We start from the raw sequence: 27,320 nt of genomic DNA, 5'->3' as shown, positions 1-27,320 counted from the left end.
GTCGGAGTCTGCTCCCCCGGCGGTACCGCGCTGGGCGGCTGGCACAGCAGACGTTTTCCCCACGCCTGGAGGCTGGACGTCCAAGGTCCGGTGTCAGCAGGGTTGGTTCCTTCTGAGGCCTCTCTCCCTGGCCTGTAGACGGCTGGCTTCTCCGTGTCTTCACGTGGTCTTCCCTCTGTATCCGCCTGTGTCCTAATCTCCTCTTCCTAGAAGGACGTCAGCCATGTTGGACTAGGGTCCACCCTGATGACCTCACTTTAACTTCATCACCTCTTTAAAGGCCCTGTCTCCAAATACAGTCAAGGTTTGAGGTGCTGACGCTCAGGACTTCCACGTCCGAATTTTGGGGGCACACAATTTAGCCCATAACAGGTGGCCAGCCTCCAAGGTGGCCCCCAATGATCCTGCCTCCTTCTACTCACACCCTTGTGACGTCACTTCCTACCCTATCCTGGGGTTGGCCCATGTGACCAATAGTACATGGCGGAAGTGATGGTGTATCACTTCCCATGGGAGGGTATAAAAGACCCCATTTCTGTGCTGGTTACTCTTGCTCTCTCTTGGATCATTTGCTCTGGGGGAAGCTGGCTGCCATGTCATGAGCCTGATGTGGCCGGGAACTGAGGCCCCCTACCAACAGCCCCGAGAGCTAGCGGTTGTGACAACAGGGCCTTCAGCTGCAGTTAAACCCTCAGATAACTACAAACCCCTGAGACCCTGAGCCAGAACCGCCCAGCTTGGCTGCTCCTGGACTCCTGATGCTCAGAATCTAGGTGAGATAATCAATGTTGCTTTAAGCTGCTAAATTTTGGGGTAATTTGTTACTCAGCCATGATAACTAATACACAAGGCTTGGAAAAGTTAAAGGTATGGGAATTGTAAATGCAGAGACAGAATTAGATTCCTGAATTTCTGGCTCCCTGACCAGTATGCTTTCTAGCCCATCCTGTTACCTGAGCCAGGATGAGCTTTGCACATGGGTGGTAGCAGTGAGGGATGCAGGAAAGAGAGGAGGAGAGAAGGAAGGCCCTCGATAACCAGCTGGGAGAGGCTGAAACCACAACTCGAATTGACAGTTGGAAACGAGGAGCCCAGGGCCACGCTAGTCTGTGGCCCCCACTGCCCCAGGGCTGCAGCTCCTCCTCCGCTGTCCGGTCCTGTCTGTAGTCAGAGGGGCAGCCTCACCTGCAGGACCACGACAGGCCGGGCTGTGGGCATCCCCAGGAAGGCCGTGTCAGTCTGAATCACCCCTGTCTGTCTGATCAAAGGCCTGCTTTAATCGGCGTGCGCTTTTTCTCAGGGCCTTGCAGTGCCTGGGGCCTGGCGAGGAAGTGAATCGAAATGAGCAGTTATCCATCACCTACTGTGTGCCAGCGCTGGGCTAGCTGTGTGATTTAATTTCATATTTAGAGGGAACTTGAGAAGCATGTATTTCTATCATTGCCTGACAGAGGAAAGAAATCGGGTTCAGGGAGCTGAGACAGAACATGTGAGGTCTATTTCCCAGCTGGTGAGGAAGGATGTGATCAGTTCTCCTTCTCTCCACGTGCTCAGCTGCACCAAGGTCTCCGGCCTTGCCCCTCCACCAGGCTATATTAATGAGAAGGGAGCCAGACTTCAAAGAGCCTTATTTAGACACGTGTGTTGAAGTACTTGCCATGTACCTGGCACTGGAGGGAGAAGGAAGCAACAGGAGCAGAGTCCTTGTCCCTGAGACTTGGGAGGAGAAGACCTCACACTGGATCATATTCACTTGATTACTTGAGACAGAAGGAAGCACAAAAGGGTGTGCGAGATGAGGACTATGTTTAACCTGCCCTGGGCAGTCAGGGAAGGCTTCCTGGAGGAGAGGATACTAGAACTGAGTCTTGACAGAGAAGTTGAAGTTAGACAGGCAAACAGGAGGAGTGGAATGTGTCCTAGGCATATTGTAAAAACCTATTTATGAAAAAATGCTGATTTTTAAATGTCGTCAATTAATTTAAAAATTAAAAAATATTCTAGTGGATCGAAAAATCATGCCTCTGGACTGTTAGCTGGTGGCGTCAAGCTTCTAATTCTGAGCACAGTGTCTGTATCTTCATAAACGGGTATTCAATGAATGAATGAATGAATGAGGTGGGAGAGAATGTGATGTGCCTCCCAGGCCTGCAGGGGTGGCTGTGTTTTCCTCTTCACACATCTTCACACAGTTTTCCACCCTTGGCCTCAGTTTCCCTGCCTAAAAGCCAAGCGTTCCAGCTGCTGATCTCTGAGGACCCTTCCTAATGTGGCCCTGCGGCCCCTGGGAGAGGGGCGGATTTCCCATCCTGAGGGACGGGGCTGTGGCACTGATGCGAGGCGGCTGTTGTTTGCTGGCTCGGGGTTTGGAGAAGGCAGGGCTGTGTATGGGCGGCGTGTTCTGTCCTTTCAGTTCTTCTCCCCCCAGGGTGGGGCCTTACAAAGATGAAGGTCCCCTGGGAACATGGAGGGAGAGGAGAGGGGGTGGGGCTCAGGCCTCCCTGCCTTTGCCAGGGCCACACTGCTCCTCTGCCTTTCATGTCCCTTCCACGTCCACTGCCCTTGCCCTGCCACCCTTCCTAAGGTTTCCACAGTCCTCCCGGTCTTCTGGCTGCCCTCACCCCCTTCCCTGCTACTCAGAAGCATCCTGTCCCCATCCTACCCTTTTTCCAGAGGAGCGCCTTTAGGCTTGGACCTAACTAAGAGATCGCGCTACCAACGAGCTCACAGAGAACCCGCGTCCCATCTGAGAGGCTGTTGGCCAAGCTCCCCAACGAGAGGCAGTGGGGCAGACAGGATGCGAGCAGATTTGGGCATTTCACAGACTTGGGTTCCAAGCTCAGCAATGCCATCCCCTCACTGAACATCCGTGTTTGAGACAATCTCTCTGCGCCTGAACTTATTCATCTGTAAGATGGGGATAATGATACGGCCCCTAAATGTATGCTGTGAGGACTTTTAAAAAAGTAACAGACATTTCTTGAGCCATCATTACATATAAAGCACTTTACAAAGGACCTTATCGTACTGTTGCATTTCATTCTCACAACAGCCCCGTGAGCTCGGTGCTGTCGTTATCTCCATTTTACAGGTGGGAAGACTGAGATGCCGTGGAGTTAAGCAAGCAGTCTGAGGTCGCACAGGTAGTTAAAGTGGCAGAGCCTGAATCAGACACAGGAGGCTCTGATTCCAGAGCCGACAGATGACCAGTGACTACGATCAACTTAGAAAAGATCTCAAACCTGACCTGCGCTCGTTTAGCCTCAGGAGGAGGTTTAATGGGCCAGACAGGTGTTAGGTGGCCAACTTCAAGTTTATTGAAATCATTTTTGTAAAGAGTTTTCAAATGGCTTTTCAGTGACATTATCTTACTTTCACCTCTCAGCAACTCTGTGGGGTGGGTATTAACCCATTTTTCAGATGGGGCAACTAAGGCTCAGAGAGCTACTCAACAGTTGAGCCAAGACTTGAATCCATTTTACCCAAAACACAAGCTCTTTCTGTTTCTTCATGGTGTTTGTCACTGGTAAGGTGAATTAATTATATTATTCATTAATCACAGTAATAGGTCAGTGAGCAAAGAAGGACATGGGACAAGTTGATGTTGATGACAGGAGGGAAAGGCACAAAGCTGGGCTTGGACCCCAGGCTGTCATGGAGAAGGGGAAACCCATGCAGACGGGTGATGGGCAGTGGTTCTGGGCTGGGTGTTCCCTGGGGTTGAGGGGTTTGCAGTGTGTTGAAGGTGGGCTCTGCCAGTTTCCTGACCTTGGAGTCTCAGGTGTCTTTATGCCATGGCTGTGGTGTAGGCAGAGATAGGAGCAGTCAGGAGAGGACATGACGAGCATATTTTTAGGCAGGTCAAAAGGGTTGAACTGTTGCATCCAGATCTTGCGACTTGCTTTTTTACCTTAAGCATTTGTAATCTAGCCTCATCAACTGGCACTCTCTGTTCTCCAGCCACCTTAAATGGTCTGTGTTCTTTTTTACCTCTGGGCCTTTGCATATGCTGTTCCCTCAGATGGTCAGAAGGGGAGGCTGCAGAGTGGGCAGAAAGGCAGAGAGGAGACTATTGTTTTGGGAAAATTCCCAGGTTGGATGGCTATAGAGTGTAATGGCTAAAAGTTTGTTACTGACTAGTAACTACTTAACTTTCTGCCTCATTTTAATCATTTGAAAAATAGAGTTGATGATAATAACAACTCAAAAGGTTGATGTGATTAGCAAATGTAATGGTAACGGGTCACTGGAGGATAAAGTAAGAGAATTCATACAGGATGTCCAGCATGGGTCTTGCATCGAGTTGGCAGGGAATAGTGGTGAGGCCTCTCATTCCTAGTCTTGTAGAAGGCTGTCCTGATGCCCCCTTCCCCAGCAACTCAGTCATACAGTGTTTGTGCTACGTGTTCTCCAAGCAGCCGTCAGAACTCCAATTCGCCAGGTCTGGAGTGGGTTCCGATGGGCCAGCCCCTGTTTTGCAGGCAGGCGTTTCAGGCGATTCCAATGGGTCCCACTTAGTTTAATTGTCTAAGCTGGTGTTTCTCAATCCTTCCCCATGAGATACAAGGCATTTTTCTGGCCTCTGGACTCTGTGAACGTGGGAGCTGCACCCGTGCTGTGTACCGATCTGACACCCCAGCACAGGCCTGGCACAGAGGAGCTTCCGGCTTGCGTCTGACGCTGACGCTGCACAGCCTGGGTGCCTGGCTGACACTTGTCTCTGCAGCACATGTGCAGACAGAACTCAGAACAGGGAACCACTCTCCTTTCCTGGCCTCACTGTCACTGCTTAGTAGTTATTTATAGGGATCTGTCCCTGTTCAGATGAGCTCTGTCTCCTTACTGGACGCTGGCTGATGCAATGGCAGGACAGTGTAATGAGGAAGCGCGTGAGTTCTGGAGCCAGCAAGCCCCAGCCCGCCCTTTTACAAATGGGAATACTAATAACCCGAGCTTTGTACCTTACACAGGTCTGTGCTTGAGAAGGCCGTTTCTGAGTAAATTATGGAGAAATCCTGAGGCTCGCTCTCCGTTATCAGGCGTCCCCGAGCCGCCCAGACCTGTGGAGTGAGGTAACACTCAGGGAAGAAGGGTCGAAAGGAAGCCTGCTTCTCTCAAGATCTCACGGCCAGCTGCCGTTCAGGACAGCCCCTGTGGGTGCTGCCGAGAGCCCCAGGCTGGGGCAGGTGGGGACTGAGGGTGTGTGGAGACCAGGCTCAGACAGAGGGGCTTACCCACCGCACGCCCGCACTTCAGCTTTCCCTAGCAGCCCCCAAGGAAGTCACCCAAGTCCCGTAGGACGTGAGCCTGTTGAAAGGCAAGAATGTCAGCCTCCTTGTCATGCAGGGGCCACCGTAACTGGTCTGGTGGCCTCTCATCCCTGCCGCCAGCCCCTGTGGCCTGGATGCCACTTACAGCTTCACTGTCAAACTCTGGGTATTAACCATAATTAGGCTTCCGCCCTGAGCTGCACGGGGAACGAAGGCCAGCTGCTTTCCCCTGACCTGGACGTTTGAATGGCAGGAAGGCCCTGGGTAGGGGACCTGAACACTGTCCTGGATTCTGAGTCTTCATGTCCTAGGAAAGTCTCTAGAAACCCTGGAATGTGAGAGCCACAAAGCCCAGAGCTCTGTAAGAGGCCCTGCTCTGTGTGTGTTGTGGTTGGTTTCTGAGTAAATCGTAGGAAAGTCCTGAAGCAGGAAGCTGAGGCTTGCAGAGAGGCGAGCGGTGACTCCCTCACGGCCTCGCGGCGTGTCAGTCAGAGCCGAGCTGGGACTTCGCCTGGGCTCCTGACTCCCCGTCACCACCGTGCATTCCCTTTCCTTCTCGGCACCTGTTGTCCTTATCCGTGAAACGGGTTCATTCCTGAGGGTGCCTCTCAGGACGCATGTGAGATTCAACCCGGCCGTCCGAGATGCTGCCAGGCTCCCCTGACTCATGGTCGAGAAGACTGGCCCGCTGGCAGAAACCGGTTCCTTCTCTGGTTCTGGCACTTGGGTATGACAGAGGCCTGTCCCTTAACCACCTAGTTCTCAGAGGTTCCAAATGCAGTAGGAAATGAGATTCTTGACCTCATGAAATTTATAGAGCCATGGAGAGTTGGGGGCCAGAACACCGGGAAAGGTGCCAGGTTTGTGTGCAGCCTGAATGTCAGGGTCTCTCCACAGCTTTCTGTTGGGTGCCTACTGTGGCTGGCAGACAGAGGCACCAGCAAGAGTGCAGCAGGCAGTGGACCCGGCCTCCATTTGGTCTGCGCACACCACATCCTCAGAGCAGTTGTCACACTGGCCTGACACAGTCTCTCAGAGGATGGAGGCTGTGTCTCCTCCTTGGGTGTCTGCAGTCCTCAGTGTAGTTGCTGGAAAAGAACATGGAGGGCCCTCCGTGAAGTTTTGTGGACAGACAGTGAATACAATGAGACAGGGAGGCTGAGAGAGGCCGTGGAATTGTGTCTGGAGAATGGCAGACCTAGACTCGCTCTCAGGACTGCCTGGGTGCAGCCTGCTCACTCTCCATGGCGCGACTCTGTTGAAGTCATGCCATGTGTATGCCAGGAGCCCTCCGTAGCAATCTACCAGAGTGCTGCAGTTTCAGGTCATGGAGACAAGTTAGATTCCAACACTGGACACAGGTGTGCTGTCTCAGGGCCGCCTCTCCTGCCTCTCCCATGAAGCAGATGGTCGCATGGTGATGGGACAGCGCCCTCTTGGAACGTCTTCATCCTTTATCCCCAGAGACCCAAGTCTTGCCCATCCTTGTGGGATCCTATGTGGTTCTGCCTCCTCCTCACGATCTTCCTTGATGGTTACAAGAGGATGGGCCTTTGAATGTAGGTCTGTCTGCATGAACTCGATTTCTGCCCCACAGCCGACTGGTTGTGTGTACTTGGGCAATTTTCTCTCTGGGCCTCCATTTTCCAGCCAGCGATAAAACAGGTAGAATGATGCAGTGGCAGCCATGGAGGTGTGAAGGCCCCTGGCTGCAGCCCCTCCAGGATCTGCCTCAGCCTTTGACCTGAGGCCACACCCCGCCTGGGCAGCCCCAGGTGATGGCTGAGTTCCTGGGGCTTTAGGGCCTGGCTCTTTCTGCCTGAGGTGGGAGTCCTCTAACTGGCTCTTTGCTGCAGAGAACCTCATTGGGCGGGCCGAGTCCGTTGTCAGTTCTGCATTGCTGTTGGGGTCACCCCCTGCCAATCCTGCTCCCTCTCTGCTGTCCTTTCCAGGTGTCAGAGCCCTATCCCAGCCCGAAGGCTTTCCCTGCCCAGTTCTGCCTTCTCCCCCTTTCTAACTTGTACAGACATTACCTCCAACTTTCCACTTGTATCTCTAACTCCCCTCGGCATGTGCTTCCCGGAGAACCTAACACATCCCTACATAGTGAGGACCAATAAACAGTGGACATAATTGTAACAGCAATCATAACGGTTATTATTGTTGTTACTGTTTCTCCTGATTAAGAAAAACCTCTAGCCCCTCCGGTCAGGGAAACCCGAAGTGGCAAGTACACAGGGTGTCAGTTCCCAGTCTGCCCAGCAGCGATCAGAAGGAGCAAACACTCTGCACAGTTGGCCGTGTGCTGCAGACCCTGGGGGCTAAATCGTGAAGGTGTTTGTTTACAAATGCTCACCTCAGTTGCCGTTGTTCTCCTCACAAAGGAGTGTGCAAGGCAGCTCAGGTTTCCCGAGGAAACAAATGAATTTTAAAAGGAGGAACATTTCATACTTGTCGTGCTCAGCACTTCCTCCCTGATGTCCGGTAGAGAGCGTATGGGACAATTCTTTATACGTGTCAGGACTCGAGACAGTCAGACACAAGCCGGGTCGCTCTGAGATTTAAGACCCTTTGGGATATTTTGCATACTTGTTGTATCATCACCTTTGGCTTTCAACATTTATTGTCCCCCAGGGCCATAGAGATGTCCTGCCTTTTATAGAGTGCACAGATTCAGAGACTCCCCGGGCCCCCCCCAGGGCAACCCAACAGAGTTGGAAGGGGCCTTAGCGAGGCTTGGAGTTCTTGATTTGTAACTGAAATGCTCCCCTGCTGTTAAGTCGTTTGGCCAGGGCACCAGCCTGTTACACCCAGAGGGACCCTTGCTTCCTGCCCACGACCCAGTGAAGTTCACTGAGAGACACTCACCCCGGGGAATCTCCCAGCTCCTAAGACATCCCATTCTTTTCCTCTGTGTGTGTGATTCCCAGTTGACCCCACGAGCTGATTTGCTTTGTGCAGTCCTTATGCCTATTACCCAGTGTAAATATTAATAGCACCCCCTTTCCCTCTTAGATAGAACAAAACATAGGTGTGCGTATACACCCACCCCCTACCATCTACATACAAAACGGTGAAGGTTTGGAGTTGTGAACCAGCTACAAACCTATAGGGGTGAGACTGCTTTTGTTAATTCCTGATTACTTACTGCACGGTTCTGTGATACTGCTGTGCGGAGCCCTCCGGGGGCTCTCATGGAAAGCTGGGTGAGCCACCAGCCTGAATTTGATGGAGTCCAGTCTTGCTTGGAGTCCAGGGTATGGCATGAAGAGCCACTTAGGGCTCTGTCTGGTTCTGTGAGTGCTTGAAGCAGATCAGCGGGTGCTGCCAGCAGCCAAAGAAGTCACTGGCTCTTGTGGTTAAATGAAGATGAGAGTGATAACCAAATTGATAATAATAGCCAACGTGTGGTGTTCACTATGAGCTGGGAATTGTTCTAAGTATTGTACATTTATGCATGTTAACTGATTCTATCTTTACAATAACCTTATGAGGTAGATACTGGTATCATTCCCAATTTACAGATAAAGAAATCAAGGCACAAAGAGGTTAAACAGATTGCCAAAGCCGTAAGGTTTCTGTGCTGGAGTATAAGCCTCACTTCGTGTCCTGTTGGTTTGGCAGGAGGACGCTGTGGCCACATGGCGTCTGGCCATCCAAGCTCTCTTCAGTTAGAGTGCCCACGTAATTTATCATCCAAACTGGGACACTTTGGGAATGAAAAGGAGTGTTATTAATAGTTATGCTAGGACAATAGGCATAAGTGGAATGACAGTGTGAGACACCAGGGCATGTGGCCACCATACAGCTGAAATCAGTCCCTAAAGGCTTGAACTCTACTCTAGCTTAAATCTGTCCTAACAACAATTAAAAAATTAAAAGAAGGAATTTTCTGTGTCATCTGGGAATAACACAAACACATGTGAAACCACGGGATGGGCTGTCTTAGAAAACGGTTGTGAGGAACTGGGAGAGTCTGAGACTTGACCCTCCTTGCCGGCTAACAAGGGAGCCTGCCACAGTGTCGTGGCTGCTGGTAGAAGACCGGTGACTTCTGGGCTGGAGACAAAGAGCTTTGTTCTCATGGCACAGCAAGCAGCATAAGCATGTTTGTGTCGATTCCCCTTTGTCCCTCAAGTCCCATGGGGGTGAGGCAAAGGGGCCCAGGTGTGCGGCACACATGGTGAGCTTGCTTCACGGCCGAGGAACCTGGAGCTTAGCGAAACACATCTTCTATAATGGGCTGCCTGCAAACCCACTTGTGCTTTGCCCTGGGGGAGACGTTGTCTGTATTATGCGGGACAGCAAAGGAATCTGTCCTCTGCTTCTGAGGGAGACACTATCTCTGTCTTCAGAGGCTGTTGGCTCTACAAACATCTTTGAAAAGATAGTTGGTGCCTCTGCTTGCAAGATATGCAGAAACATGAGGACCGGCTCCCACAGCAGCGAGTGCCACAGCCCCGGGGGTGCTCAGTGAGCGCCTCGGCTCGGACTTCTGTACTCAGCGTGGAGTGGACAGGCAAGTTCTAGGCTTCCTACCAAATCAGAGATTCCACAAGATTCTGGTTCTCTTCCTTGGTTTTGGGAGAGCCTGAAGTCAAGACAGAGAAAATGATGACGTGAATGACAGGTAAGTGCACAACTGCTCTTTTTTCATTTGTTGCTTCTCTCTCGCTCTCTTTTTAAATTTTTTTGGTGAGGAAGATTGGCCCTGAGCTAACATCCGTTGCCAATCTTCCTCTTTTGCTTGGGGAAGATTGTTGCTGAGGTAACGTCTGTGCCATGCTTCCTCCATTTTGTATGTGGGACGCCACCACAGCATGGCTTGATGAGGGGTGTGTAGATTTGTTCTTGGGGTCTGAACCTGTGAACCCCAGGCTGCCGAAGCAGAGCACATGAACTTAACCACTACGTCACTGGGCTGGCCCCATTTTTATCACTTTAAGATTGAGCATTTTTGGCAAATCGTTGGAAAATTAATACTGTGCATTGCTCATGTGTGGATGTTTTCTGTCAGAAGATTCCATAGATAATTAATATGAGGAGGTAGACACTTATTAGAATTATTATTCATAAATACGTGAAATATACTTTTCCTACTATCAATATTATTTACCATGATGATTCTAAAATGTTTGAAAAATCAAGTCACCCTAATCTTATTACCTCATGGCAACCACCAGTAACATTTTGGTTTATATTCTTAACAATGTGTGTATGTCTGTGTGTGTGTGTGTGTGTGTGTGTGTGTTTACATACATATAACCATAGTTGTCATTGTAAATATACAAATGTCAAACTCCTTTTTATTTTTCATTGCTGTGGATACTGTAGGCAGTTTTCATAAACATCACTGTCAAAAATTGGATAACATTACGCTGAATGCAGAAAATTATTTAGCTGTTCTGGTATTTGATCTAAAGCTTAAAGTGTAAGATCACTGGCCCGGGGTGAGTCATACATCTCCACCACTTACAAGCTTTACAACCTCAGGCTATCTATCTGATTATCCTCTCTGAGCCTTAGTCTCCACAAGTAAAATGGGGACAGTCACAGCCTTTTTATAGGGTTGATCGTGAAGACTAGTGAGGTGGAGATGACATTTATAAGTGCTCTAGCACGGTTCCTGACGTGTGGCCTAAATAGTGTGCAACAAATGCTCTTGTTCTCATTATGCATTATGCATCCAGTTCTCCTCCACCATAAACCAGGCTTCAATGCACTTCCTGTGTGCTTTTCCAAGATTGAGGAGTGTTTCTTTAGAACAGACTCCAGAAATGCCATGATTGGATCAGCAGCAGGGACTTTTGTAACATTTGTGACTCCAGGGTCATGTTTGGAAGGTGACCATTCAATAATCGATCCCAGGTGGAGTGCAGGCTCTGTGACCAGTATCAGGGCAGAGCAATGCCATGAATGTTTCAATGCTCAGTAGGACCAATGCCTCTAAGATGCATCTGCAGCATCCTTAGTCGCCATGCCCCTTGACCCTGAATTACCTTGAGCAATGTGCCATGATGGACATGTTCTCTTTACCTGTCCGTCTCTTTAGGCAGGTCAAGGGCTCACGGCTGGTGCCTCAATGGCCCAAATGGTCCAATTTTGCTTCCAAATATGTTGTGTTCTATTGACACAGAGTGTAAAAATGGCATCTGAATGTCTTCACATTGGGCTCGGGCTCTCCCATTCTCCACGGGCTCCACCTCTCCTTATTTTCTTCTGTCATAGGGCTCCTCCATACAGCGGGGCTGTCCACGAAGCCCCTGTGACCCACAGGGCAAGGACTGTGTTCTCTTACCTGTGGAATCCAGTGCTCATCCTGGAGCTGGCACATCAAAGGACTTCTAAGTAGGGCTGGCTGAAGACTCTGGGAGAACATGGTCATACTACACATGCACACAGTTCTGACTTGCTCTGCGACCTTGGCCAGGCATTTTGTCTCTCCACATCTCATTGGTAAAATAAGGAATTTAACGAGATGTCCTCAAATATCTCTTCTAGTTGTAGAAGTCTATGTGTCTGTAACATAATTATAATTATCAATTCCTACAAAGTGCCAGGAGATAAGAAACATGATTTCTCCTCCTTCAAGGATTTTACTACCAAGTTGGGAAATATATTATTGTTAATTATTCATGTACATAAATGCCAAAAAACGACACTGGGCTATATGTGATTAAATCTCCAAAGGAGAGACAGGATGTGTAGTCGGAGTGATTCGTTTATACGCTGAGCATTTACAGAGCACAGACGATCTATGAGCTAGGTTCTGTTCTAGGGGTTATGTTGACACAAGGTCAAGACAATAAGCTATAGGGGCAACAGCCAGAACTCAAAACCATCAAAGGATCTTGGGAAAATGATTTAATCCCCTGAGTCAAGAAATTTTTCTCTATCCTTCTAGGTTCTTCTGGCTAGTCTAAGAATTAAACTGATGTGAGACAGATTAAGAGGAGAAAGTCAAGCACAGTTTAATAACATGTATATATGTGGGAAACCTAGGAAAACTGAGTAATTTGCCAAAATGGCCAAAGCTACCACCTCAAATATCATCTTCAGCTAAAGACAAAAGAGGATGTTAGGGTAGTGGTTTGGGATTTCAAAGGGGAGGAAGGCAATTCACATGGAGATGGAAAAGCAAATGTTTGGTAAAGGAATGTTTGCCATGGCTTGCAAAGACTAAGAGACTGGAGAGGACTTTGATTCACTGGGCCTTGCTCGGTTCCTCCCTGTCTACCACACCTAGTTCATCTTATACTCAGTTCTCTATGGTGACAGCTCCTTCCTGGAACAGGCCTTCTACCTTAGAATCTTTTAGGCAGTTAGGAGAAGGTCAAAATTTCTTCCTGAGTCTTTTGTTCTTAAAAATAATCAAGCCGAAGAGACATTTTGGTGTGGCAAATTCTGCTCCCCTACAAGTCTCACTTTCCATATATGTAAAATTGAGATTAAATAAAGAATTATGGAGAGGATTTGGTGATTTAGTGAGTTTGAAAAATGCTGGGTAAATCGAAGGTGAGATACCACTATTAGTTGCCATCATTACTCACAAATTTCGTTTGCCTAATGATTTTCCATTCTCAGCATTCGGGCTGCAGAGAGGGGCGTGCTGTTGTCCTTGGTCTGGATCGTCGAACACCTTTCTGACCTGGTCTCTCTGCATCCAGCCTTGGTTCCTCCAATGCACACAGTAGTCAGAGTGAGCTCCCCAAATCTCATTGACCGAGTCATTTCCCTGCTACGATCCCAGAGGACACATAATTAGAAAATGGGGGAGGGGCCAAGGGGCTTCCATTTGATCTGTAGTGTTTTATATTTTCAGCTAGGTAGTGGGTTCATAAATATTATTTATACCAGTTATACTTTTTGTCTGCCTAAAATGTTTCTTAATTAAAAGGCCATTCGGGGTGGGGTGGGGGAGTACCAAGGACATTGTGCTCATTGACTGTCTCTTGACACCCTGCAATCTCTGTGGAGGGGGACAGCATCCTCCAGGGTGTCAGGAACAGGAGGGCTCGGAGTCAATTCTCTGGGTCACTTGAGACTTCCAGAAGGTACTATTTTTAAAAAGAAATCAAACCTGTGTTCATGAATTGAGGTCTTTATTTTCCATACAGTGTTTGACAGTTTTCCCAGAGAGAAAGAAAACAAGAGAAAATGTGGGAAAATTCCCCAAATGCATGCAGTCACAGCAAGGGAGAAAACTGTTCTGGTTGCCCAGCTTCTGACTGAAATGCAGAGGAAGGTCCCACTGTCCCCCAGGCCCCAGGCCTCATTCTAATTTATTGAGGGAAGGACCCAGGAGGTAAATCTCGGTGTCATTCTCTAAGCCACCTGAAATGAGCCCATTAAACTGCCTCCCGTGAATGGAGGCGTTTTTCCCAGGGTGGCATGCCCCCACCCTCATCCCACACCAGCCTCACCGAGGGCACCGCCACTCTGGGAGCCCATGCGGCATGTCCGACAATGGGGCATTCAGGAAGGCCTTTCCGGATGGGGTAGAGGCCTGTTTTATGCCCTGTTAATTACTGCAACAATTTATAAAATTCGTGACAAACATAAAGCCCTCACAGAGATTGTATTTCAAATGGTATTTACCTGCAACAGAATCCCCTTTGTTTTTAATTCCTGGATTTATGAGCTGTTGCACAACAAAATGGAACCACCCCTTGTCCCCAATTGGGGGCACTGGCTGAGAGACCTCACGTATGCTGTGGAGACAGAAACCTACTCAGACTCAGACTGAGACACCACAGTCGCAGACCCGCCTCCAGTCCATGGTGTGTCTCAGTTTTGCAGCCTGTGAACTTGGGGAGTGGAGGTTGGACCAGGGCAGGTAAGTTTTCTCCCAAAGAATCTTGGTGTCTCTGAGCTGAAAGGAACCTCGGGCATGAGCTAGTCCAACTGTGTATCCATCACAGGAATCCATCTTCTCTATCTCTGTTTGCATCCTCCAGTGACAGGGAGCTCCTTACCTGACAAAGCAGGCCAGATTATTGCCCTTGGTCTCTAGTCTTGTCCCTTTTTTCTCCTCGCCAATCTTCCCCTTGGCCACAAGAGCCATTTTCCTAAAACTCACATCTGATCTTGTGCTCCTGCTTAAAATCACTCAGTGGCTTCCGTTTGCTTTTGAGATAAGTCCAAAGTCCTTAACAAGGCCTGCGAGTTCCTGCATGGGGTGGTCCCTGCCCTCCTGTCCACCTTCATCTGCAGTGGCCCCCATCCATTCTTCTCCCAGTAATGCCAACCTACTTTCAGTTATCCCCTTGGATTAGATTCCACAGTGAGACTCATGTAACAGAAGGGCCACGGGCTTGACTTTAGGGGCAGCAAGTAAGAGAGTGTTTGTGGAGCTGTTTGATGGTGGCTCCTCAGCTTCCAGGGTTGGGGATGAGGAGATGGGAGCCCTACCGAGGGAAGAGAGGAAGCTGGCAGCTCCAGAGAAGAGAGAGAAGCAGGAGCCCAGCAAGAAAGGACGGACTCTGTGGACAGTCGGGATCCTGAGAGCGGAGAAAGGCTATGTAGTTCCCTGCGGTGAATCCGAGCTGTGGAAGCTGCAGCATCAGGAGCTGGTCGGGTCCCCGCCGTGGGGGCAGCGGAGAAGGAAGCTGAGCTCAGCCCGCTTCTTCTCTCCTCTGCACAGCAGGTCTGGCTTTCAGTGAGTTTCCAGCTGCAGGGAAAGCTGTACATCTATGCAAAGGGGCTAACTTTATGAGTCTTGGACGCGGAGTTGCTTTCATCTTCTCCTCAGTGTCAGAATACGTGTCCTCTGTAAGATACGCGGGAGACGCTCAGATCTGCACCCTCAGAAGCAGGGGAGCATTTATAGAGCAGTTAAAACCTGGAGCGACTGTGTCCTCTGACTTCCAAAGGGCCTATTTTAATGCTCGTGTGCTGATTTCTCTTAAGGGAAGAGCTGTTTCATGCAGAGACCTAAAGAAAAGAGCAGGAACTTCAGTCCATCAGATTTCAGCCGTTCCACTTACTGGTTGTATGACCACAAGCAAAGTACTTCCTCTCTCTGGGTCTTGGCTGTAGTATCTGAAAAAGTGAGGCCGTTGCTTGGAAGAGCTCTTTGAGATGTTCGAGTCCTCAGGAAGCAGAGACTTGACTCTACAAGATGGAGTTAGCGCTAATACCTCCCTCTCAGAGTCGCTCTGCATAGGAATTAAAATATCTATGTTGTTATAAATGCTGAAAGGATGAGGCTTCTGCATTTTCCATCAGACCACATTGTAAGGAGGAGCCGGGAAGAAAAGATGCAATCTGTTTAAGTCGAGGTGCGGGAAAGGGGGAGTTAGGGTGTTTTTGGCTGTAAGTAACAGAAGACCTAACTCAAATGGCTTAAATGATAAGAAAATTTGTCATTTCATATTTTGGGATGTCGGAACTATGGGGGTCCTTAGGTTGGTAAGTTCAGTTGCTCAATGACACTATCGAAGGCCCCGGAGTGAGTCCCAACAGCCCCAGTAGCGAACTCTCGTGTTTCTTACCTTCTCTCCTAAGCACACAAACACCCGCTACCTGAGCAGAAAGCATATGAGAGCAAGGAAAGAGGCGGACTGGCTCCCGGGGGGGAACTAATACATTCCCCACAACCGGACACCCAGCAAGTGGTAGGGTTGATTCAAGGTCAATGACTACTTCCGAGTAGTTCAGTCTTTGAATGCACACTGGCTGGTGTGGAGGGAGGCAACAAGATGCCCAGGGAGAAACACAGTGTCTGTAGAACCATCTGCCTTGGGTTCAGATTTGGCTCCACCCTGACCAAACGTGAGCGCTTAGGCCCATATTTGATGGTAGTGTTCAGTCAGTCCAGAGAATGCAAATCAAGACCATAATGAGATACCACTAAATACCCACCCACGAAAATGGCTAAAATGAAAGAGACCTTAATTTTAGGAATTGGAAACACTGAAACTTTCATACATTGCTGGTGGGAGTGTAAATTGATATGTACCTGGCGACTGATCTAGCCATTCTGTTCCTGGTTATATGTCTAACAGAAATAACTGGTTATGTCCATCAAAAGACATCTATAAGAGTGTTCATAGCAGCCTAATTCGTAATAGTGCAAACTGGCATGCACTCAAGCGTCCACCCACAGGAGAATGGAGAAATACATTGAAGTGTGGTGGACGTGTGTCATGTGCTGCTCAGATCCTGCTTCAAGATGGGACTCGTTGCCCCAGCTGTTGGGAATGCTGTGGCAGAGAACTCTTCCAGAATTGCCTGGGCTGCAAGCCTTGCCCAAGGCTGCTCTTCCTAGGGTAGCCCACAGCTACACAGCACACCTAAGACAGGCTATTTTAGCTTCTGAGCTCTCTGTGGGATTGCCTGAGGTGGTCCTTGGGTCTGCACTGAGCTCTGGACTTCTCCCTGTCCCCAATCCTGCTGCCTGTCCCTACCTTCCGCAGCTGTCTTCCCAAGGACACTTGCTAGTAACTGTGCTGCATGCTAATCTCTGTCTCAAGAGTCGGCTTCCCAGAGAACAAAGCTGCAGTGTGTGTGTATTCATACAAGAGAATATGGCGCAGCCATAAAAAGAACAAACGATGACACAGGCAACATGGATGAATATCGAGTGAGGAAAGCCAGGTATGAAAAGTACACGCTATAGATCCCACTTTAGCGAAGGTGAAAAACAGGCAAAACCAATTCGTGGTGAAAGAGGTCAGAATAACAGTTACCCCTGGCATTAGGGAGCTTTGGGAGGTGCTGGAAATAGTCTATATGTTGACTCAGAGGGTAGTTACACACACACGCACACACATTTATACATACGTGTGTTTGTTTATATTTAACATTTATTGAGCTGTACACTTTGATTTGTGTACTTTACTGTATTAAGCTATACCTCAATAAAAATAATAAAATGAAAAATAATGTAATAAAAACATTGGACTGTGTTATAATTGCCTATGTCCCCTGACAGCCTGTAGCTCCCTGAGGACAGACTGCCTGGCTCGCGGCGGGTGTCCAGTAAACGTTTGTTGAGTGAAGTAATGAGTGTTTCCCTGGTCTACCACTGATTTTTTGGGTGGCCTTCACTAAGTCTACTGCGGGAACTTCATTTTCCAACCATAAATAAGACAAATAGCAAACTCTAATTCACATGTTATACAAATCAAATGAGATAATTGGTGGAAACACACATGTAAATTGTGAACTCTGAGTAAGAGTTAGTACATGGGTTGTGAAGTTGAACCGACAGAGTTAAAAAATAAGCTCCACCAGCTATCAACTGTGTGACCTGGGGAAAGTTACTTAACACCTCTGTGCTTCAGTTTTTGTACCTATAAAATGGGGTAAAAAAAAGTACCTACCTTGTCAGGTGACTGTGATGATTGAGATAATTGGAGGCACTTAGGATAGTGGCTGACACTCAGTAAATTGTCAGTAAATGCCAGTTGGTGTTACCATGTAAGGAATTTTCCCTGGAGAAAATTTTCCTCCCCTTCCCTTTCCCCAACTCGGCTTTCTTCCCCTTTTCCCTTCTCTGGAGCCCACTAGGATCCTGGGATCCAGGCATTCAGGCCTTAAAGAAATGAGTTTCCCCAAAGGGCAGCTGGCCTCCTGCAAAGGTGATTACCCCACGAGGCAGCCCCACACTCTCAAATTCAGGAGTCTGAGCATCATTCAGCCAGCCCCACCCTCCCGAATTCAGGAGTCTGAGCATCATTTAGGCAGCCCCACTCTCCCGAATTCAGGAGTCTGAGCATCATTCAGGCAGCCCCACTTTCTCGAATTCAGGAAGTCTGAGCCTCATTCAGGCAGCCCCACACTCCTGAGTTCACGAAGTCTGAGCATCATTTTTTCCACCAGAGGAGGAAAAGAGGTGTTAATTGGCTGTTTGTGAAATATCTGGGCTTCTGCGACCAGGGCAGCCTGGGAAGGAGGGGCTGCAGGGGGTGAGGGGGCCGAGTGGGGCTCACCTGTGGGAACATTCTCTCCAGCTGTTGAGCCCTGAGGGCAGAACGTCATCTCAGAGCAGGCTTTTCTCCCCTCCCAGGCTAGACTGGGAGAAGTGGCCAAAGATGCAGTCGGGACGGGCGGTGTGGCAGAAGGAGCCCCAGATGACACGGAAGCAGGAGCCCCACTCTCTCAGTGACTTGCTGTGCAACCTCAGCTTGTCACTTCATCTCTAGATTTCCGTAAAAGGGCGGATGGGGACTAGATAATCTGTAAGGGCTCATTCAGCTCTGAATTTTGGGATCCTAGGAAGTGGAGCTTGCTGCAGTAGACTCAGGTGAGATGAAATTTAAATCCAGCTCTGTCATTTCGGCAGCCCTGTGTTCTTGGGCAAGTGATACCACCTCTTTGTCCCTTTGGGGTTTATCTGTAACCAATACAGGTTAGGATAAGAGAGGTTTGCTGTAAACAGGAGCTCAGTAAGTAATAGTCCCTGTGATGGTTAATTTTACATGTCACATGGATTGGACCACAGGATGCCCAGATATTTAGACAACAGTATTCTGTCCGTGAGAGCGTTTTGGGTGAGATTAACATTTAAATTGGTGGATTTAGCAAAGCTGACTGTCCTCCCTAATGAGAGGGTCTCAGCAATCAGTCGAAGGCCTGGAGTAGAACAAATAGGCTGAGGAAGAGGGAACTCCTCCTGCCTGTCTGCCTTCGAGCTGGGACATTGTCTTCACTGTGCCTGGGACTTAAAGTGAAACCTCGGCTCTTGCGGGTCTCCAGCCTGGGCGTTTGGGCTCGTCTGCGCCGCCGGCTCTCCTGCTGCTCAGGCCTTTGGACTCAGACGGAGCTGCACCATCGGCTCTCCCGGGTCTCCAGCTTGCCGACTGCAGATCCTGGGACTTCTCAGCCTCCATGACTGTGCGAGCCAACTCCTTATGATAATCACACACACTCTCACATGTGCGCACTATTGGTTGTTTCTCTGGAGAACCCTGACTAATACAGGCCCCTTCTCATCTGCCTTGTCACTTTTTCAGGGAGATCTTCCTATTTTCTTTCATGCATCTTTCAGCTCTTACTCTCCACTCCCACGTAAGGCAGCGGCTATTTATAGAGGGCAGAAAGTCATCGGCAATAGGATACGTCCTGTTTATCTATTTTTTATTATTCCAAGTGCCTTTATGATTATTACGTAATCCTAGGGACACAACAACCCAGGGAGATAAATAAAGCAGAAATTGTTCTCTTCCTTTTAATTTTAGCAGTGTTATTAAGGTATAATTGACATATAATAATCTACACTTACTAAGTGTACAATTTGATGAATTTTGAGACACGTACACACCTGTGAAAACATCAACAATGTCACAGAACATAGCCCTCATCCCCTAAACTTTCCTCGTGCTTCATCCCCACCCCCACCCCATCCCCAGAGGAGCACTCTGATCTGTTCCCTTTTTTATAATCCCTGAGAAAACTGAGGACCAGAAGGTGACATGTCCTGCCTGTGTCGGGGCTAATGTCCAGTCCCCGGACATTCCTCCCCGTCTTTATTTTAGGAGACCATCTTCAATCATCTCCAGAAGAAAAGGAGAGGGAGCCATTTGTTGAGCGCCCACCACATGCTGAATCTCGGACCAAGTGCTTTGTATAGGTAGCTATGTAGGTGCGGTGGCCCGAGTACTCCTTTGGCTTTAGAGGCCTTCTCTCCTGTGAATGGTCACCTCCATCCCTGAGTTCTCACTAGCTCACGTATCCAGATGTGAGCTTGGATAGTTCTCTCCCTTGGAGTCCAATAAGCATCTCAAGCTGAACTCACTTAAACCTAGCCTTGTTTATAACATACCTCCTCCCAGCCCTCAATCTGTAGTGCCTGCGTTTTCTACTCAAGTGCTCAAGTCAAAAATTGTGAATCAACTTTGAGTCTTCCCTCCTTCTTACGTGGGGCATCTAACCTATCGGCAAGTTCCATTACCTACATCTCCAAGAGAATGGCAATCTGGCCTCTAGTTTCCATGCTCACTTCTGCCACCTGGTCCAAGCCACTATCATGTCCCACTCGAGGCCCCCGCGTTCACTTTTGTCCTGCCCTCCACAATCCTTTCTCCACATGTCAGCCAGAGATCTTCTTAAAACAGATCAGATCATGACCTTCCTCTTCCTAAACCCCGCCCATGGCTTTCCAACACAGTTGGAATAATCTTACCTTCTCGCACAGCCTCATGAGTGTCTGCATGATCTGTCACCTTTGTGAACTGGTATTCTGACCTTCCCACCCCCACCCTGGACACACACACAGCTCCAGCCACTCTGGCCTTCTTTTCATCTGTAGAATATACCAAGCCTATGACTGTCTTCAGTTCTCAGCCCAGAACACCATGCTCTCCCCCTCTTGACATGGATAATTTCTCTTCTTTCCTAAGGTTTCAGCAGAGGAAAAGAAATGGCGGTTATCACCGCTGCCTGTCTTACCGCTTGAGAACAAAAGTAGGAACCTTGTCTGTTTGATTTACTGATGTATTTACTGATATATTCCCAACACCTACGAAAATACCTGACGTATACTAGATGTTCAATAACCATTTGTTGAATAAATGATCAAACAATAGGCATGTTAATCAGAGTAGTTGTTAACCATGTTTACAGTCAAATACTCCTAAATTGCTATATAAAAACTCAATAACTCTTCCTAATTCTTCCCCCCTCCATGTTTTACTTGGCTATGTGCTCTCCACAGTGATGAAACCTTTAAATGTTTTAACTTCTTCATTTTTCTACTCCCTCGTGGAGCCTTTCCTCCCACCCTTCCACCCCCACCTCCTGGGTTTTGCTGAGTAAACTCAGAACTTTCATTCATTATCCCATATTTTCTTACAATACGCCTCTTCTGTTTTAATAATCCTTACTTAACTCACATTACAATTCCCAGTCAAGCATTCATCATTCTTGTAGATTTAGTTATAAAATCCTACAAGATTTATTGCTTACCACTCTTTCTTAGACTTGTCATCTTCCCTATCTTGAGACTTTTGTTTTAATTTAATTTTCATTTGGTTAGAATTCCTGCTTCAGTGATTTCCTCAGCCAGGGCCATGGGCACAGAATCTTTGACTTCTTCAGTGTTTGAAAATTTTTTTTCAGTAATAGTGACCATAACAACAACAGCAACAAAAATATATTTGGTAATAGTTCATGCTGCTCCTGGGTAAAGGGGGTATGACAGAGGATAGTCAAGGGCCTTGTGCTCATGGAACTGACATTTTTTTCTCTGGCCTCTGCACAAGTGGAATAGACTAGCTTATGCTGCAGGAAGCAAAACCCCCAATCCCTCAAAATCTCAAAGGCTTAAAAAAAACCACAAGTCTCTTTTTTGCTCGCACAAAGTTTGCTGCGGTCTCAGGGGACTTACTAGGGAGGTTGTCTGCCACGTGAAAGCTCAGTGTTCACCTCTGTATCAACACAAGCATCTCAGATCACAGCAGCAAGGGGAGAGCGCTGGAAAGCCTCCCACCACCATCAAACGCTTCTTCCCAGAAGTGACACACTCATTTAATTGGTCAAAGAATGTCACCACGCCACACTGCAAATGGGGTAGAGTAATGCCAAGCCCCCTGTATGCCTGGAAGGCAGAGGACTGAAGATATTTGTGATCGCCACCAGTATCTAACTCAGGCTTCACTTACAATTGATGTCTCGGCAGAATATAGGATGCTTGAGTTGCATTTTTTTTCTCTCAACGACCTAAAAATTATGATTCAGTGTGTTCTATTACTAATATTGTATAGCGAAAGTCAGATTTTTAGTTTTGTCTGTCTGTCTATCTATCTGTCTGTCTACCTACCTGCCTGCCTACCACCTATCTGTAGATCTGTGTTAGATGAGGTCTGCCAAGATGACACAAGATAGGGTTAGATATTTAAGAGATTTATTGGGACAGAAGCAGGAGAAGGCTGGGACAACCTTCAGACCATGATGGAGGTCTGAAACCTGCAAAAGGAGAATGGAAAAGAAGGAAGATCGAGGTAGGAGTTGTCTCTGACTGCAGCACAGCTCCAAGAAAGGTTTGGCCGGGCCTATGGGGAGTCGTTGAGCCAAAGTTGTCCCTGGGAGGAGTCCCACATCTCTCAGGAATTGGCCTGCCCTCGGACCCCTGCATGCTTAGTCCTTGGCTGGGAGCAGTGTGCAGGAAGCACGGCCTCAGGGTGAACCTGGTGGTAGGTTCAGGGAGCTGCAGATGGGGCCGCCAGTTGCTTAGGTTTCCTGCAGCAGGAGATCCGAGGGGCACATCTTCATGGCTGCCACAAGAAGCTTATAAATATTTTTTCTTTCTTCTTTCTTTGAGTTTGGTAATTTCATCAGGGGATGCCTACGTGCGTGTCACTTAAAAATTATTCCTATTCAAGACAAATTCCGTATGAAGTTTCATGCCTTTCCTTCAGGGAAATTTTCTTTAGTTCTCTCTCCCATTGTCAATTCTCCTCCATCTGTTTCTTGTTCCCCTTTTGGGACTCTTACTTATGTAATACATCCTCTGCCTGTGTCTTCGACGTCCCTTACCTTTTCACTTACGATTTTCAATTTATGTAGTTTTTGCTCTGTATTGGGTGTTGTTTCTCATTGTATTTAATATCTGAAATGCTATAGCTTTTGGAAATTAACATTTAGTTTAAAAATTTTTATCTCGAATTTTAAAACTCAGAAATCATGTGTAAAGTACCAAAAGCTGTTTGTTGTGTGTGTGCTTTCACAATATCTTATAAAGAGTTCTACCTACATCTCGCCTCCTTAAAACCTACATGCTCCGGTTACTGGGACTGGTCCCCCTCCTTCAATGGCTTCTGATCTTTTAATAATATCTGCTCTGTAATTGCTTGTTTTGGAGGGTATGACACGAGGCATTGGGGTCTTTGGGGCCAGGGAGATTGACAGGCAGTGGAGGAGGGAGAAGTTTCTTCTCCAGTAGGTTGCTGACAACAGATTTGTTAAGATGGGATGAGAAAGGGAGGCGTCTGTTCTGACATCCCAGTGGAAATGAGGAGTCCTCAGCCCCACGTTGCCACTCCCCCTGACACAGCCACCTTTGAGAATAGCTGGGCTCCCCTCTTGCTGCACAGAGCTAGTTGGAGGGGTGGCTCCCCTCCCTGATCCTAGAGGGTTCATCAGGCTTTCTTCTCATGACCTCATAAATGAGGTCTTCACTGCAGATTCTTCTAGGAAGGCAGTTGTCTTTTCAGGTGGCAGTTTGGGTCCTTCCCTTGGTATTACAATACGTGAATCCCTCATCCTATGTCTTCTTTCCTAGTATTCGAGGTGTCAGCCATATCTGCTTCTCCTCTAGGCTACTACAACCAAGTAAGGTTATTTTGGTGATTGATTTGTCCTAGGGAGTTGGGACAGTGCGAGGACCCTGAGCACATATTCAGGTCAGTATTTTGTAGAATCTCTCAAGGATTTCCCCTCAAATCCTGGCAATTAAAGTGCCTCTCCCATCTTCTTATCTTCCTGAGCCCCCCCTTATTCCCTTCTTTATTCATATTGGCATGTCAGCTTGTTCCCACCAAAGAAGTTTTACAAAAGGAGGAACAATAATTTGAATTTGTCGCTGTCATTGTGCTTTTGCTTTCCTGTAGGTTGGATACCCTTTCTGGCATTGACAATCATCTGTCGTAAGTCTAGCGTCAGCAGTCGAGGACTAGCTCTGGCAGCAAGTCCCTCAAACAAACAGAAATGGACAGGTAGGCACAGGCACAGCGGGAGGACGTTTCTCTGGGGGAGCAGGTTGGGACGTGTAACAGCTGTTTGTGGTAGTCGTGGTCTCATCATCAGAGGGTACCTTTGAAATGCCTTTGTTGTTGACGTTTCTTTTTTGACGACTGGCAATGTTTTGAACCAAGAGGTATAAATGGCAGGTACTGTGTGCCAAGCTCTGTGCAGGGCGTTTTCTATAGGTTCACTTGTTCACTCCTTGCCACACCTCTGTGTTGTTATCCTCATTTTACAAATGGGCACTTGGGGCTCAGAGAGAAGAGGGGGTTCGATGGCAGGATTGGGATGTGAATATGGTCTGCATGATTCCAGAGTCCATATGCATGCTCTGTGCCTCTAATCTACACCGTGTTCAACTTGGAGTTGACCTTTGAAAGGTGAGCCAACATTTCAATAGCAAAGAAGGAAAGGGAAGGTAGTCAGTTTGGGACATCAGCACCTGAGCAGGTAGGGAGTCAGGTGTAAATGGAAACAGGAAGTGGTCTCACGTGATTGAATCAGAAACTACACAGGAGGTTGTTATAGGGAGAGATGAGATTTGAAAGACAGGTCAATGCCAGATGCTAGAAGATCCACGACTTCTAAGCTGTGAGATCCTAGGCAAGTTACTCCACCTCTCTGAACCTTCGTCTTTTGATCCGGAAAACGGAGCTGAAAGGCCCTTCCTGATTGCCTGTGTATGTGTTCATGCACTCGTATGCCTGTGTATGTGCATAAAGCACCTAGTAAGCACGTAAGGAAAGTTCATCCTCCTCCCTGTTTTTCAGGAGCTGGCGGCTGGCTGGACGGAGTGGTGAGGAGGAGTTGGGGAGGAGTAATGGAGGGCTGGCAAGGTTTTAGCAGCTCCTGAGGCCCCAGGTTTCTTCCAATCCCAACAACCTCTTCATCATTCCAGCGATCAGCCTCAGGCCCATTTGGTGTTAATTACAGCAACCCAGGCTTCTCTGTGTGAAGGAAACAGGCCCTCATTTCTCTCATTAAAGTAAAATATGACCCATTTTTATGCCTGCGTATTTTGTTGCCGAGATTACGAGAATCATCTTTTCTGTTTATACGGAACGAAGAAACGTTACACCAGGAAGGCGGCCTGGGCCCCTGAGTCTGGGGAATAGGAAGCAGATGTCGTCCCGCCCTTATTTTCCCTTCTACCCCAGCTCCCCTCTCCTCCTCTCCACCTCTTCTCCCTCCAGAAGCATAATCCTCATTTCAGATCAACACGAGGGAAGTGGATGGTAAGAAAATAAGCTCACATTTATTGAGCTCTTTACCAGGTGCCAAGCCCTATAAACAAGTTTCTCCTTTAATTCTCCCCAGAAGCTTCAGGGGCAGTTGGTATTAATCCTTTTTCAGCGCCAGTTCCCTCCAACCAAGAATGCTCCAAGTCGGCCTGGTGCCCCAAGATGTGGGGCAAACTACTCCTGCTGATCACAGATGCAGTTACAGACCTTTGTGACCGCCTTGCTGGCCACAGGACTTCCACATGACCGTCCTAGTGGCCTCACACAGGTAAAAGTGACTGGGGTCCGAGGGGTTGGGGGGATTAGTACACAGTGAGTGTTGGGGACTCGGAAAGATGTTAGGCAGAGAAGCGACAATGTAAGAAGCGTGATTTTGTTTTCTGAGGAAGATCAGCCCTGAGCTAACATCTGCCGCCTATCCTCCTCGTCTTTGGCTGAGGAAGACTGGCCCTGAGATAACATCTGTGCCCATCTTCCACCACTTTATATGTGGGACACCAGCCACAGCATGGCTTGACAAGTGGTGCTTAGGTCCGCACCCAGGATCTGAATCTGAATCCCAGGCCGCCGAAGTGGAACGTGAGAACTTAGCTCCGCCACTGGGCTGCCCCAAGAAGTGATTTGAAGGATTGCTCTGGTAACAGTCTGGAGAATGGGCAGTAGAAGAGATGTAAGAAAAATCATCCCCTAGATGGAGATAAGGCGAAGAGGTCTCCATGTTCTCTCATTGTTAGGCTAGAGCAGTGTCTAGCAGGTCCGCCCGAGGATTATTTCATTCTCTGTGGCAGGGTTGACAACATATTCTGTAAAGGGGAGATAGTAAATATTTCAGTCTTTTGGTCCATATGGTCTCCATTGCAGTTTCTCAACAATGCCATTGTACCATGGAAGCAACCAAAGATAAGATGCAAATGAATGAGCATGGATGGTATAAATAAAACTTTATTTACAGAAACAAGAGGTGGCTGCCATTCTTGCTCAATGAGATTGTACTCTTGTTGGACATACTGCTTTCTGTTGATTAGAGCCCAGGCTCTGTGAAATTCCACATTGATTTATAAATTTTCATCTGACAGAGATGAAAAAATTTCTATCTGATAGAAAAAAGTAATTCCAAAGGTTCTGCTTTGATTGTTCTGAAGGACATTTAACTAGTTTTGTATCTAACAAGAAATCTTATTCCAATATTCTCTCTGCATCACTTATACAATATCAATACTCAGCTCCTCAAACACCCGCCAAAGCAGCCTTACTATCTGGCTGGTTCTCTTGTTAATGAGTCAAATAAATCTTTAACACATGTTAACATCATATTAGTATGACAGTCATCTTTATTTTAACTTTCTGAATATTACACTGTACTTTACCAGGGAAGGGATTCAGGATAAGGCTGTTGGAGCAGTCCAGAAGAGAGAGAAAGACCGTGGAGATGGAGCAGCTAAGACACACTAGAGATTTTTCTGAGGTATAATTGATAGGATCTGATGACTGATGATACGGAGGAGTGGAAAAGAGGAGAGAGGATGAATTGTCCTGAAGTCTGGCTAGAAATGGTTGATGAATAAATGAAAAGCAATAAGAAAAGTTAATATATCGAGGTATATGAGGAAGCCATTTGGTTTAAAACTAATTTGGCCTGACCTTGTTTTTCCAGAATGGCCTCACGTGGCCTGTCCGGCATGCATTGTGCATCTGCTTTAAACATTTACAGGATCCCAAAGCAAGGCGTGCTGCCTTTAAAGATAGGGATCGATGACCCCTTCCCACATCAGCATTTCTTCAAAGATAAGCATTCCTTCCCAGAAACTAAGGGTCAAACTGACCTGCCGTGTACATCTGGCGACCGCTGACCTGCTATGCTAGCAAAACAGCTTGTGACTGCAGTAAAAAGAGAGATTCCATCATATTTGACGTATGTTCCTTGTTCTAAAATGGTCTGTACCCACACTGTGCACCTCGCGTCTTCAGAGTGCTTCCTTCCTTGGGGAAGGTCATTCTCCTGGGTTATATAGTCCTCAGACTGGCTCATATAATAAACTTACCCCAATTTTGATTATGAATTGATTATTGATTATTTGTGTCAACATGGTGACTAATAAACGACACCGCTCTTCCCAGAGCTAGA

The 27,320-nt window shown here is 47.8% G+C and overlaps 1 long non-coding RNA gene across 1 annotated transcript; it reads left to right on the top strand.

Annotated features, from left to right (window-relative positions):
* Positions 1-27,320, top strand: LOC111770618 (uncharacterized). Its single transcript, XR_002803970.2, has 7 exons — positions 1-773; positions 4,971-5,072; positions 9,626-9,900; positions 11,499-14,106; positions 23,576-23,614; positions 23,822-23,926; positions 24,725-27,320. It is a non-coding gene; the product is annotated as an uncharacterized lncRNA (long non-coding RNA).

The sequence above is a fragment of the Equus caballus genome, chromosome 2, assembly GCF_041296265.1.
Source record: "Equus caballus isolate H_3958 breed thoroughbred chromosome 2, TB-T2T, whole genome shotgun sequence".
Lineage (NCBI taxonomy): Eukaryota > Metazoa > Chordata > Mammalia > Perissodactyla > Equidae > Equus > Equus caballus.
This window is presented reverse-complemented; position numbering and strand designations above follow the sequence as displayed.